Source organism: Crocuta crocuta, unplaced genomic scaffold (assembly GCF_008692635.1).
Source record: "Crocuta crocuta isolate KB4526 unplaced genomic scaffold, BGI_CrCroc_1.0 scaffold564, whole genome shotgun sequence".
Taxonomy (NCBI): domain Eukaryota; kingdom Metazoa; phylum Chordata; class Mammalia; order Carnivora; family Hyaenidae; genus Crocuta; species Crocuta crocuta.
The window spans coordinates 2,821,628-2,832,458 of NW_027533010.1; the positions used below are offsets into that span (position 1 = coordinate 2,821,628).

At 40.0% G+C, this 10,831-nt stretch overlaps 1 pseudogene; it reads left to right on the forward strand.

Moving 5' to 3' along the window:
- LOC144216454 (large ribosomal subunit protein uL16-like) overlaps nucleotides 1-10,590 on the forward strand; it is a 26,472-nt pseudogene extending 15,882 nt beyond the window's left edge.
- Nucleotides 10,591-10,831: the final 241 nt, after the last annotated feature.

A 10,831-nucleotide genomic window follows, 5' to 3' on the forward strand; every position in this document is an offset into this window, starting at 1 on the left:
TCAAGTTCCTCCTAATCCTCCTATACGTGCAAACATATGATATTTGTCCTTCTCTGACTTATTTTGCTCAGCATAACACCCTCAAGGTCCATCCATGTTGCTACACATGGCCAGATTTCATTGTTTCTCATTGCCATGTAGTATTCCATGGTATAGATAAACCACATCTTCTTGATCCATTCATCTGGTGATGGACACTTAGGCTCTTTCCATGTTTTAGCTATTGTGGAGAGTGCTGCTATGAACATTGGGGTACATGTGCTCCTATGCATCAGCATTTCTGGATCCCTTGGGTAAATTCCTAGCAGTGCTATTGCTGGGTCCTAGGGGAGTTCTATTGTTAGTTTCCTGAGGAACCTCCACACTGTTTTCCAGATGGGCTGTACCAGTTTACATTCCCACCAACAGTGTAGGAGGGTGCCCGATTCTCCACATCCTCGCCATCTGCTGGCTCTTTGTTATGCTGTCTCTTTAAGGGTGAGGACTCCAGTTCTTAATGCCATCTGGGCTATTCCAGAGTAGGACCCTCCAATCTTTAAAATTCCAGCTTTTAAGTCCCACTAGTTGTAAGAATTCATGAGATTGGGTCCCTCTTGCTTTCCAAGCCAAATGTTTTGGGGATTCATCTTGCCCATGCAGTCTCCCCAGCGAGAGTCTGTTTTTCAGCCTTCTCTTCACCTTCGGCTCCCTCCCCAGTGGGATGCCTATGGACTTTTTCACTCTCAAACCTCATCTTTACCCTTCTTACTTTCTTCATCGTGGACTTTTCTCTACCTTGAGTTGTGGAGTTTGTTCTGCCAGTCTTTAGGTCATTTTGTGGGTTATTTATGCCGATGTGAATGTTATCTAGTTGTATGAGATGAGGCAAGCTTAGAGTTCTCCTACTCTGCCATCTTCCCTGCCTCCTCCAGCCCATCTAGTGTATTTTTTTTTCTCAGTTATTGGGTTCTTCATCTCTGTTTGGTTCTTTTTATGTTTTCTGTCTCTCTGTGAAGGGTTTCACTGAGGTCCTCCACTCTTTTCTCAAGTGCAGTGAATATCTTTCTGACTTTCACTTTACATTTTCCATCAGACATATTACTTATCTATATTTTGTTTAGGTCTTTTGCTGTGCTATTTGGGACATAGTCCTCTGTCTCCTCATTTTGTCTAACTCTCTGTTTCTAGGTATTAGGAAAATCAGCTATATCTTCAGTGCATTGTCCACTGCTCACTAGAATCTGGTGTTTCAGGGATATCTCTTATGTGTTGCATGGGTGCCCTACTATATTGTGGCTGAGCCGCTTTTGCCTTCAGCCCTGTTGTCTGCAGTGGCTCTCTTTGCCTGTTGTGGGCAACATTTCGTTCCTGTGTTATCAGTGAGTCATCATGGGTTTGAGTTGAGTCAGACCATGCATTTGTCTGAGATGTTGTGGGCACCAAAATACAGGGTGCTTTCCTTGTGTTGTGCCCTGAGAAGTTTTATTGGTGGGTGCAGCCTGCAGTCAGACCACACGTCTGCCCCCAGCCCACTGGTAGAGCCTCAGTTTGACTGGTGTGTGTGTCATGTGTTGTTATTCTCCCTTCTTTCTAGGGTAGGAGTTACTTTGGAGTGGTGCTGGCCCCTTTCAGGGCTGCTTGTACCCTGCCAGGCTTGTGGCACCACTTTGGATCAGCTCTAATCAATGACCTATTGGAGAGGTAGGTCTGTGTGGTAGGACCAAAGCATGGCAGGTGGGAAAGTGCAGATCTGCATAAGCACACAGAGCTAGTGGTGTTAGCAAGTTAGGTGGATTGGTGTTGTTGCTTGGTGTGGTTCCCACAGGTGTCTATGTGTTTAGGCTGCTGGTGGAGAGTAGGGAGAAATGGCATCTGCCCGCTTCTTTTTTCCTGGAGAAGTCTCCCAAATATCTTACTGAAGACCCTGATCAGTACTGTGAGGTGTCTTCTGTAAGTACATGAAAGGAATTTTTGTCCACCAGCATCTTTCTGTCACTTGCACACTTTCACAGAGAAAATATTTGAACCATTAGAACTGTGACACAATGAGATTCTCCTCCCTTTAATCACTTCTTTACTTCCATTCCTTACTCCTGGAGGAGATGGGAGCCTTGCTAAAGAGTAAGAGATTGGTTGTTAACACAATAATACATTTATGTTTTATTATGAGAGGCAGCTAACAATAGAAAAAAGACTTGTTTCTCCTTATAAACATTCCAGTCTGAAGAATCTGGCTTTATTTTTTATGATGGATTACATGTACATGCCCTCCAGACAACATGGACATGAATAACAACATTGAATATTTATGAAAGCAGCAGTGATTTGTTGGCTAAATGTTTCCAATAATTACTTCCATTTTTAATACATATTCTTAAAAATAACTTGTAATCTTTAAAAAATTAACTTTAATAATACATACTTCTTGAAGAAAGAATACAGAAAATATAATTAAATAGAAAAAAGACTATAATAAAAAATGGTTAGTATTCTTCCATGTAGATGGCCTTCTAGCAACATCTTAGTAAATGTATTTGCATACACATTTCTTGACAGGTTCTCTGTACCAGGCCTCAACTTTTTTCAGTGAGGTACATTCCTTCTTCTCTCTATATATAAAGGATGGATCGTCCAGTGAAGACAACACTTCCTGTGTTCCCCCATTGCCACATCATGTAGCTTTCATCAGGGTTTGACCAATGAGAAGCCTTCATGAATTTGGAGTCAGGAAGAAAGGAGAAGTCAGCATGTTTTATCCCTTTCTTTCTGCCTTGAGCAAAGTCTCCTCCAGTTTCTGTGTCACAGGACTGTTAATGTACTAATTTCCATCATCTGACGCTGGCCTTTGGGCTGTACTGTCACCACCTTTCCTTTTGTAATTATAGCCTAGGGTCTGGGTAGTGGTTTCCTGCTCTTTCTACTTTGTCATCTCATTTTTCTCTGATTTCTCAATTCTTTCATCACCTGCATATCCAGTTCTCCAATTTAAATTTAAATTCTTTTAAATGCTAGTGTCATTCTTGTGCACCTGGATGGATGTTGATAGCTACAGGTTGATAGTGATATAAAAAGAATATTTATACTTATAGAGGAACTACAAAAATTGAATTCCGTATTTTATCACAACTGGTTCTGACTGGTCGAAGTTCATTAAAGATTATGAACTTTGACCCCTACTGGAACTAATTGAAGACCCTGATCAGTGAGCTGTGGGGCTCATTGTAATTAATTGTTTATAGACAGTGGAGGTGTTCCATCATATCCAGAGGACTAACTTTCAAAGGTTAATTAGTAGATCTGGTTTATTTTTTTCCCCCTAACCATTTAAATCACCTCACTTTCCCCTATTAACATACTGCTCAATTATTTCCTTACTGCTTTAGGTTCCCCAGCCTGGGAAGATTATAGACACAACTTGTTTTTTTGCTTGTTTTCTTTTAAGGCCCTGTAGTGTTTGTTTTATTGTATGACACTAAAATACTATTTTACAACATGCCTTTTCCTCTTTTCAGTATTTCATGACTTTCCACATCAAATGTATTTATAACATTTCAATGCTGTAATTTCTTCAACATTGTTAAATGTTTAGTTTGTTTCAAGTTTTTTGCTTGCTGTGCTTACCAGGTTCACAGTTAAGTATCTGAAACTATTTTCAATTATTCAAGTTGTAAACTTTTTGAGCAATTCTTCACTAAAGGTTTCAAAAGACTTCTCAGTTGAGATGCAAGCTACAGAGGGAGTAAGAACTAATAGAAAAGCTAAATGGAAAATAAACAGTAGTGGCTATCTTCAGTGATCTTTTATCATTCATCTATTGCTTTACCCCTTTGTTCAGGTGTCTAGCCATGCCTGACTCAGTCCACGGTGTCTCAGTGGAAGCTGATCCCACCCAGGCTCCAGGGTGGGTCTGTGGTTAAACCTACCACCCTGGCCTGAGGTTTGTTTAGAAATTGTCATACGAATCCATCTTGCCAATAAGCATCCAGGAGAGGTTTGCTGAAGATGATGGGGGAAGTGCATCCTCCCTAACCTGGGAGTTTTCTATCTCCTTCTGGTTGTTGTGTGGCCCAGAAGTTCTGTAGTCATTTCATATCCAGCCTCAGTAGAAAGTCACACACCAGAGGGAGAACAGCAGGGAGCCAGAGACACAGATAATGTCAACTCTGAAATCTGTTCAATCTTCTAGACTTCGAGTCATGCAAGCCAAGAGACTTTCTTACATTTGAAGACAGGTTGAATTTTTCTGGTATTTCTTGATCAAAGCATACAAATTTGTATAGTAAATTAGCAAAATAAGTACTAGAAATAAGCGTTCTAAGTACTAATGTTTAAAAATAAGAAAGGAAGACAAAATGAAGAAAAAAATATAAGTGACTATATTTCAGCTAATTTTAAACATTGTTTTTATATCTGACCAAAAAACTAAAGACAAAGTGATTCCGAATAGATATATTTATTTTTAAGAAGTGTAGTTTTGGCATATATGTCTCTTGATAATTTTTTAAAAAAATAATTGTTTTAATGCTTATTTATTTTTGAGAGACAGCAAGAGAAAAAGACCGAGTACAAGTGGAGGAGGGGCAGAGAGAGAGGGAGACACAGAATCTGAAGCAGGCTCCAGGCTCTGAGCTGTCAGCACAGAGCCCAATGTGGGGCTCGAATCCGTGAATTGTGAGATCATGACCTGAGCCGAAGTGGGATGCTTAACCAACTGAGGCACCCAGGCACCCCATGTCTGTTGATATTTTTATGTATTTTGGCAAATAAGATGAAAGTGAAACAGCTTTGATGTTTATCAGAACTTCATTGGTTCATGAAAGGGATGAGAGACTTTTTGCTGAATTGGATGATAGTTTTAGGATACTAGCAGAATATTTCTTCAATTTTGTGTGTATGTGTTCTTTACAATGTAATGACTACATTATGTTATGATATGCCTTTAAATTTGATGTATGTTCATATTTTATCTATCATGTTGCTAAGAGTAGAACTCAGGTAGACAAACTTCAGCCTATAGGCCCATTCTGGCTATTTTTGTTGTGGTAAATAATTTTATTGAAACACCGCTGTGTCATTCATGTACATGTTGTCTGTATCTGCTTTCTCACTACCACAGTGGTGTTGAATAGTTGTGACCGAGATCATGACATGTAAAGCCTAAAATAATGCTTGCTATCTGACGTTTTATGGAAGATGTTTGCCAAGGCTCAGTCTTGGATGATCAACACAAGAGTAAATCAAACCCTGATTTACCTAGTAGAACAGCTGAAGTCAATAGCCACATTGGCCAACTCCTGGGTTAGTATCTTTCCTTTGTCCCACACCAGCCCCTTCCCTCTGCCCTGTTGTCCCTTCCTGTGCTGATCAGCTGACATTGGTTAAATCTGGTACTTTGGAGGAAAAAGGAGAAGTATTTTTCAACTCTAACTTTGTCTGTTTTAAAGACCTTTGCTTTAATGCAGTTCTTCTAGTATTCCAAGTGCCACCTATTTTACTATTTTATCACTATAATTTCATACTTCTAAAAATAAACTAGTTATTTTTATTTATTTTTTTAATATTTATTTCTAGGAGAGAGAGAGAGAGAGACAGCGTGAGCAGGGGAGGGTCAGAGAGAGAGGGAGACACAGACTCTGAAACAGGCTCCAGGCTCTGAGCTGGCAGTCAGCACAGAGCCCGACACAGGGCCCGAACCCACGAACCGCGATATCATGACCTAAGTGAAAGCCGGACACTCAACCGACTAAGCCACCCAGGGGCCCCTAAACTAGTTATTTTTAATATCTCTTTACTGCTTTCTGAATAAATAAACATAAACTACTTAGTTGGCTGTGAGCCACACTAGAGCAGATATGATCCAACATGAGTTCCAAATATTTTTGATTTAAACAAGAATGTTATTGTGAAGCTACATGTAACAAGAGATCTTTGGGATAGTGAAGCCACAGGTAGCTTGCTGCCCCTGGAAATACCACTGACAGACTTGGCCTTCATTATCCCAGTGTGTCTCACCTGCATAGAATTACCAAGGGTATGTGTTAAAATGTAGATTTTACACATAAAATGTAGATTTACAAAGGCTCACTGAATCAGAACTTGTGGAATATAGGGCCTATAAACTTGCAGCAAGTATGTTGAATCGAATATTTAGAAATCATTGTGACCTTTCATGTGACATTGGACGTGAGTCTTTGGGCCTCATTTGTAAAATGAAGGGTTTAGGTTTTATGATTTTGTGTAACATATTAAGATTGGTGTTTCCTCATAGTGCAAGAGACTCTAATGTGAAGGAGGCAGGAACAATAATTATGCTTTTAACTCTGTTATTTGTTTAAAAATACATGCATACCTCTTTGTGCTGAAAGCATTCTAATGCATGCACTTCTCTTGCCATGTGTTTTTGGCAATGGGAGGCATTTATGGAAGGACTCCTCTTTATACACAAACTCTTGGGCATCAAATGGAGCATCCAGACATGTTCTGCACCTGCTGCATTAGCTGATGGAATAGTGGAAAGGCCTCATGGGACACCATAAAGATGAAGTGTGCTATCTTATTGGTGCTGCAAATGTTGTGCTCACGGTTGTCACAGTGAACCATGAAGGTGGTTTGCTTCAACCGAGTACACCAGGTGCAGATCCTTACAAAAAGTTTCTGCTACCAGTGATGAGTCAGATTGGTGACATGGGAAGTAAACAACACCAAGACTCTCAGCTTGTGGTTACTGACCAATTTCTTCTCTCTCTCTCTCTCTCTCTCTCTCTCTTTCCTACGTGAACTCCAGAAGTTGTTTGATGGCCAAAAGTTTGGTGATTTCTGTAAATACTTTAAGATCATAAAGAGTAGAAAGGTATCCACAAATTAATGTCATGGTAGCTAAGAAACAAAAGTTGAACTAGACAACAACATGAAATTATGTTCCCATTATAATATTTTCAAATAGAAAAACTTGCCTCTTTAAAGTCTTTGTAGTGGAATATGGGTCATCTTGCTAGGCCATCTTTTATAGAATGTTTACTTTTCATGTTTCACTTCTTGCTGCTTAGACCTGTACAACCTCTTCTTCTACTCCTGCTGTTTTCCTGGATGTTTGAGCAGGAGCACCTTAGCTCAAATATGACAAAACCTCTGTCTGTCTGCCAATGGAAAATCAATTGCCACAAGGCAGACATGTGGTAGAAGGAAGGCAGAAAAGAACTTGGACTCCTAGGTTGCTCTTAAATTACTGCCAGCTTGCACTCAAACTTTTCCAGGAACAGACTATGGAAAAGACCTGGTGCGTGTTCCTGCTGATGAGCATTTCACAACATAGTCTCTCTCCATGTACCGAGCTTGCATCCAGGCAGATCGCAGCAAAGTCTGATGGTCACTGGGGAATAGGTGACCTCTCCTCTGCTCACATGGATACTTCTCACTGCCCTCTTCATTAAGATTCAGAGAATACAAGATGAAGGAAGATGGAATGAATTCTAAGATCCTAGAAAAGAACTTTCCAGATAGAAAAATCTTTCTAAAGTACTGTTAAAATTAGGAACATTTTCTAAGTAATATCTAAAAAAAAAAAACAAAAAAACGGTACATTAGTTAGTTAGGGCTGCCATACCAAATACCACAGCCTAAATGGCTTAGCCACAGGGGTTTTCTCACAGTTGTGGAGCCTTTGAAGTCCACAATTAAGGTGTCAGATTTGGTGTCTCCTGAGGCCTCTCTTCTTAACTTGCAGATAGATGCTGGCCTACTCATTGTGTCCTCATCTGGTCTTTCCTCTGTGCAAGTGCATCCTTGGTGTTTCTCTTTTTGGATGTCCCAATTTCCTTCTTTTATAAGGACACCAGTTAGACGGGATTAAAGCCCAATCCATTGGCCTCATTCTAACTTCATCACCTCTTTGGAGGCCCAATCTCCAAATAGTCACATTTAGAGGTACTAGAGATTAGGGCTTCAACACATGAATTTTGGGGAACAAAATTTAGTCCATTACACTAACCCAGATTACTAGTAGCCCATGAAAAAGATCTAGGGCAGAATGATTTGATTTTCTAATAATACCCAATTTGTTTTCGGCTTTGCTAATAAGCCAAATGTACAGGATTTGAAAAGTAAGCCTTAAAAAAAATTTTTTTTAGTCTGATCCCATGGGCTGCATTTGTTGATAAACTTCAGCCTTGCCCCCTTTATTTGATGAATTTCCTTTTTGCAGCTTTCCTAGAATAATTGGAAGTGACACCTTTGCATCCTCTAAAAGTTCTTTTGTCCCACCTCTGCTGTCCTTTCCTGTGATCACACCTGTGACCTCATCCACATCAGGAATGAACACTGCTGAAATCTTGACTCCTGCATCTAGTACTAGTCTATTGTAGGCATCTGATTCAGTGGTTCTTTGACCTTCTTGAAATCCTTAGCCCATTGGCCTTATCTCATTAATAGTTCTCCCTTCCACTTCCACCAGATCTTCTCTTCCTTTCCTCTACAGCTTAAGATTTTAAGATCCATCACTAGAATTTCCTTTTTTCCCTTTCTCCCTTTCTCCCTCTGGGTTGATAGAATTACAATACTGGTAAAACCAAGTCCTCTGCTTCCTGCTTGTCTTCCCCCTCTTCCCCCAGAAGTTTACTGCTCTCACTTCAGAATCCTAGCATATGGAAAAAAACAATCCTCTCCACCAAAGATGCCCATGTCTCAAATCAGATTCAGAGAAGGTGACTTGATTACTCAGACATAGCAGAGTAGGAGATGTGGCAAAGAAACTAGGTCAAGGATTTGATGCTACATGGTTAGCTTTGAAGGGGTGGGGGTAGGGGAAAGGGATCATGATCAAAGAATGAAGCTGGAAAATTCAGGGAAATAGATTTTCCCCTAGAGCCTCCAAAAGGAGTATGGTCTTGCTGACACCTTGATTTTAGCCCAGTGAAACTGATTTCAGAGTTTTGACCTCTAGCATTTAAGAGAATAAATTTGTGTTAAACTACTATGTAATTTGTTACAGCAACGATAAGAAACCAATACAGAGAATAAACCTCAAATGGCCACTGAACACCATGTGACGTTTGTACCTCCCAGTGTACTTGCTTTTCTGTTCTCCAAAATAGTTCTTCTCACCTTAGAAGCTAACATTGCCTTGTATTTCATTCAGAACCTGACTTCCATTATGACTGATATATGTAGTTACTTGCTCACCTCCTTATATGTAAAATCAATATCCCAACTACATTGCCACATCCTTTATCCTGCCACATTTTTGGTCCCTGGCCATGCCACTATCTTTAAGGAAAAGGGATGGAAGAAGAAGAGGAAAATCAACATTCTGTTTTTAAAAAATATTTAATTTAGTTTAATTTAATTTCAGAGAGAGAGCATGAGCAGGAGAGAAGGCAGAGGTAGAGAGAGAGAATCTCAAGCAGGCTCCATGCTGGGGTGCCTGGATGGCTCAGTCGGTTAAGCGTCTGACTTTGGCTCAGGTTATGATCTCGCGTTTTGAGGGTTCGAGCCCCATGTTGGGTTCTGTGATGGCAGCTCAGAGCCTGGAGCCTGTTTCAGATTCTGTGTCTCTCTCTGTCTCTGCCCTTCCCCCACTCATGTTCTGTCTCTCTCTGTCTCAAAAATAAATAAATTATTTAAAAAATTAAAAAAAAAAAAACCCAGGTCCATGCAGATTGTGGAGGCTGGATCCCAGGACCCTGGGATTATGACTTGAGCTGAAATCAGGAATCAGATGCTCAACTGGCTGAGCCATCCAGACACCTCAACATCCTACTCTTCAGTGTTAATTGAATGTCTGTCTGTGTTATATCTGTAGTATGTAAACCCAAGCATCTTCATATTTGTACCCAAAGAACAACTTCTGCTTTAGTATTAAGACTTATTTTTTAGTTATAGCCCAAAGAAGTGGTACTTTTGTATAAAAGAATTACTTCTCAAACAAAGACATTACAAAAAATATCAATATAACAATTTTCCTTTTTGGTCCCTCACAGATGGTGGTGTTGCCATGGGTCACTGCCCTGTTTGATGTCACTGGCATTGTACAAAAAAAAGCTGTAATCAAAGTCTCACTTCTGCAGAGATATCCCTGAGGCAAGATCCACATCTTTGACCTGGAATGGAAGAAGGCAAAAGTGGTGAGTTTCTATACCATGTGGCCACATGGTGTCAGATTAATATGAACTTTTCTCTTTTGAAGCCCTGGAGGCTTCCTCTTTGCCAACAAGTACATGGTGAAAAGTTGTGCAAAGTTGGCTTTCATGTTCAAGGGCGCCTCCACCTCTTCCAAGTTGTCGTATCAACAAGATGTTGTCTTGTGTTGGGACCATACAGACAGATATGTGGGGTGCCTTCAGAAACCCCCAGGGCACAGTAGCAAGGGTCCATATTGACCAAGTCATTATGTCCATCCTTACCAACAAGGAACATGTGGTTGAGGTCCTACACAGGGCCAAATTCAAGTTTGACTGCCAGAAAAATCACATCACCAAGAAGTAGGGCTTTACTAAATTTAATGTAGATGAATTTGAAGACATGGTGGCTGAAAAGTGGCTCCTCCTAGATGACTTTGTGGTCAAATACATTCCTCATGATGGCTTCCTAGACAAATGGCAGGCCCTGCCCTCATGAGAAACTTGGCTCTGCTCCCTTATTCATGCCCATGGATAAATATTATTTCCTGTCAAAAAAAAAAAAAAGGATATATTCAAAGACCAATCAATGACTTGAACTCTTTATCATAATGACAAACATAAGTCCACACTATACCTGGGCCTATTACCTTAATTTTGGGTCTTGTAATTTCTTTTAATCATAATTATAAAACTTTATTAATGACTTTATATAGAATATATAAATGCATCATGTAGTT